Here is a 4,757-nt window from a genome sequence, read left to right on the forward strand (position 1 = left end):
CGTTTCCATTGGGCATTTAGAGATCTCCAAGAAAAATACTAGAATCCTCAATGGCTAATATGAACTCAATCCACTCTTACCTGAATACATTACAGCAGAAGTGAAGTGAGGTCAGTTGGTGGTCCCAACCCACCTCCCCATTCTCACCATTCACATATGGGGGAGGAGACCAAGGTCTGGCAAATTTGCCCTCATTCTGTGGAGGAAACAATCTGCCAGATTTCTTTATTCCAAAAAGACTTAACCATGTAATGTTGCATTATTTGCTATTCATATTCTGGGATTATGCTGATTAGAAAGGGGTGCACATCTTCAGATGCTTTGGAACTAAAAGGATGGGGGAGAGTTTTGAGTGTTTTGTGTGTGTAGGGGGAGGTCAGTGAGGGAGGGGAAATTCTATTGGGAAATAAGGAAATGAGATGATTTTAATATACTTTAAATATATAAATTCATCTTGTTGACGACTGGCCATGGGGAGTGGAAGAGGGAGTTATCAGTGAGCTAGGCAACAGTATTATGGGGCTAGGTGTTTTATACTCATTGTCTGATGTGATCACACAGCCAACCTTGCGAGACTGGTGTTACCATCTCTGTTTTACAGATCAGAAAACTGAGGCTCAAAGACGTTAAGCGATTTGTCCAAAATCGTATACATGGTAGACTGAGATATGAACCCAGATCTATCAGATTCTGATCTGGGATTTATTATAAACAATTTGGCAGACCTAAAGATTTGAAGATCTAAACTCTAAGCAGAACTGAAAGCTTTCCAGTTCTCCGAACAATTTTCTAAAAGAGTATTTGAACAAAATATTTCTACTTCCCCCTAGCTTTCTATAGCATTCAATGCTCACTTTCACCCATGGCTCCAGGGTTGGACAGCTCCCTCCTTCTGAGATGCTTCCTTTCCAGAGGGAGCAGGACTTCAGAAGAATTGGCTTTTTTCCAGAATGGCGATGCGTCAGCCTGTGTATGAGGATGTGTGTGTGCATGATGTTTATGTGTATGTGTGAGTGTAAGTATCATGGTATATGTGTGCTTGAGTACCTACCAGTGTGTGTATTACAGGTGCATGTCTGAGTATATGCAAACGTGTATGTCTGTGTGAATGTAGTATGCATGGGTGCTTTCGTGTGTGTCTCAGGGTGTATCTTGGTTTATTTGTGATTGTGTGTGTTTCTCTATGTATGTTAGTATGTATATGTGTTTGTGTTGTGTGTGTACTAAGTATGTGTGAATGTGTTTGTTTGTCTGACTGTGTATGTGTTTGTGTGGGTGTGGATGTCCTGGGATGAGTCCAATGGAGCCTCCCTGCCTATGTAGTTGCTCTCGCTGTGCTTAGGTCTGTGCTTTGAGCCATGTCACTCTGCAGGACTCACAGAAGCCTCTGGGCCCTGCCGATGGGGAAGGCATTGTACCGTGTGACCCAGCATCTCCCCAGATTCCTTGGCTGGTCTGTGGGCTTTGCTGTCTTTTCATGGCTGAGCTCACTCTCTGCCCAGCCCCAGCAGATAACATCACCAAAGAACCCTTTCGTGCAGATAAGATAAAAATGTTCATTTTAAGTGAAATGACTCCTCATATCAGAAACTGAGTTTATAGGTTAAATTCTGTCTTAGTGACATCCAGGATCGGCTTAAATTCCAGTTTTTAAAGTGGAATCTTGTGATACTAAATACTGCATGAAGTAAGTTGAGTTTATTAGGGACTTGGAGATCTTCTGGCTCCTTGGAAATTTTGGTTACAACTTTATTTCTAGTAGGAGACCCATATAACCTCTGTCCTGTTTGGGCTCTCCGAATTTAAAAATAATAATCATTTATTGTAAAAAAAAAAGCTTGTGTTGTTGCTCCTGGAGAGATTACATTTCACACTAATCAAAATAATTACATGGAGTGCTGTCACCTGAAGTGTGGGATCTGAGTTCACAGGTCTCCACCCCCTCACAGCCAGGGATGAATCTGAACTTGACAGATGCCATCAACAAGCTGACATCTTGCAGCTGGGGGGAGGGATCAGCAGGACAGGGGCTTCTGCTTCCCACCCTCCTCTGGGCGTTAGATATCTGTCCCATACAACACATGCATACTCTGTCTACAGGATCTAAATGTATGTCTCAAATGTTTCCATTTGCCCAGTTTTACAGAGCACAAGAGACCCGTGGCTTATTTACTCCCTGTCACTGTATGCAGAGCAGATTTGAGGCTACTTCTTCCCTCCACCTCCCCTCCATAAAATGACAGGGGTAGAGCCAGCCAGGTGAGGCTGTCCAGATCCCTCCAGCTCTCAGGCTGGGTTAGCCTACTTTAGGAATAGGCTCTTGGTTCAAATCCCAATTCACCCATTGTGGGACCTTGGGCGCTTTGCTTCGGGTCTCCAAGCTCCGTTTTCTCATGTGTACAATGGGGTAAGAACACTTTCCTACCAAGTGGTATGGATTATTGAGGTAATATACATCCTGGACCTGGCAGAGTTCATAACAGGCTCTTGACATCTGATTTTACCATTATTGATATATTATGGATCTCTCAAATCATTTCTACGTTATCTTTGTTTTTAAAAATGCTCCCCCCAAATCTACATTGGAATACAGTGTGAAAGATTTTATTTTTTTAACTTAAAAAAGCGCCCTTAGAATGTCCCTCACATTTTTGCCAAACTCGAGCACCCCAGTTTGGTCCCAAGGCCTGAGAGAACCCCGAGTTTGGGCAGCGCAGCCTGACCCAGCAGGAAGCATCCCTGCAAGCTGGAGGCTGAAATGGCTTGTCTGTCTGCTTTTAGTGTTGTTCCTAAGCGTGTTGTCTCCGTTTCCAAGCCTCTAGAACTCCTCTCCCCTGCATACATTAGCCTTAATGTATTCTCTCTTGAATACTCATCATATTAAGGCTCCCGGTAGCTACCTTGCTCGAAATAAATTTTATGAGCACACATCCTCGCCCTCATCCCCCTGCATTTGCGGCCGGGAGGAGAAATATAGCCGCACCGCTCCCGGAGGCAGGGCCAGACGACAGGCAGGTGGGAGCGGGGCGGGCTGCGGGAGGGAGCGGGCTGGCGCACCCCGCGCGGGGACCGCGGCTCTCCGCCCGGGTTCTCCAAGGGTTAATGAGCGTCCGCCGGCCGGGTACCCGGCCCGGGGACTCCGGCCGTCCGCCCGCACGAAGACGCCCCTAGCGGGGCCGTGTCGCCGCGTCCCCGGTGGCCCGCGCGGACAGACGGCGGCCCCCGGCCTGGGACGCGCCCCCCGCGGCTGGTGGGCACGGGCGCGCCGCTCTGCACCCGTGCGTCCGCCAGCCGCTTCCCCGCGCGGGGGGCCTCGGTCTCCTCTCCCCTGCCTTGAAAACCGTGCCGGAGCGATCCTACTCCGCACCTCCTTCCCCCAGCCCCTGGCTCCGCAGCCGCAGGGGCTCCGAATGCAGATGCCGGCAGGAGAACCCCGCGCCCCTTGCCCCCCCTTTAAAAAAATAATTTCTATCTAGTGGGATTTATTTATTTATTTATAATTTTTTTTAAAGGTTTTATTTATTTGTCAGAGAGAGAGAGAGAGCACAAGCAGGGGTAGCGGCGGGCAGAGGCAGAGGGAGAAGCAGGCTTCCCGGCCGAGCAGGGAGCGCGATGCGGGGCTCCATCTCAGGACCCTGGGATCATGACCTGAGTCAAAGGTAGAGCTTAACCGACTGAGACACCCGGGCGTCCCATGAGCCACCCAGGCGTCCCTGCCTTGCCCTTAATGACCTTTACAAGAGCTGCCCCCCTCCCCCCGCGGGCTGGCCTGGTCACACCGCAGGAGCCCTTGGTGAGTCACCCCTCACTCCTCAGAGTCTCCTCTCTGCGTCTCCAGATCTCTCCACGGCTAAGGCCCCCCTGCCCCCCTCCCCTTCCCTGCCACTGCAGGGGTGCCAGTCCTGAGGGACCGTGAGAGAGGCAGGGGTGTAGTTGTAGTTGAGGGAGAACTACCCGCAGGCAGACAGGCATGCCCCTGGCCCTGGCGAAGCTGCCCTGGTGGTGTGGGGGCTCTCTGAGCCTCTACCTGAGGGCCCAGTGAGATCAAGTCCGTGCAAGGGGGGCGGGGTGTTCTTAACTTTCCCTGCCCTCAGCCACAACAGCACCACATCTAACGGCTGGTTCCTGCAGTTATCTCCTACTAATAGCAAGCCTTTATTGAGCACCTACTGCATACTGGCCCACTCCTACCCGTATTGATTCAATTACTCTTCACAACAATCCTACTAGGTACTATTTTTTTTTTTTTCCCTACTAGGTACTATTGTCATCACCCCCGCCCCCCCCCCCCTCCGTTTTAACAGGAGCAGAGAGAGGCGAAGTAATTTGTTGAAGGTTAAAAAGCAGAGCCAGCATTCAAACCCAGGCAGCCTGGCTCTAGAATCCATGGTCTTACCCTGTGTCTTACTCACCCCCCATTATCTGATGGAAATCCTGTTGCTGTTGTGTGCTTAGTACTTTGCTGGGCACATCGGAACTGTTTGGTAAGTAACTTGGTAACTAAATGGGTGAACATTTTCTTTGTCAAGGAAGAAAAAGATTTTTTTAAAGATTTTATTTGAGAGAGAGAGTGTGAGAGAGAGAGAGAGAGAGAGCACAAGCAGGGGGAGGGGCAGAGGGAGAAGCAGACTCCCCGCTGAGAGGGGAGCCTGATGTGGGCTCTATTCGGGGACCCCAGGATCATGACCTGAGCTGAAGGCAGACGCCCAACCGACTGAGCCACCCAGGCGCCCTGGAGAACTTTGAGATAGGAGAAA

This window comes from Mirounga angustirostris, unplaced genomic scaffold (assembly GCF_029215605.1).
Source record: "Mirounga angustirostris isolate CCGP_5_RB_7025 unplaced genomic scaffold, mMirAng1.0.hap1 SCAF_6, whole genome shotgun sequence".
Taxonomy (NCBI): Eukaryota; Metazoa; Chordata; class Mammalia; order Carnivora; family Phocidae; genus Mirounga; species Mirounga angustirostris.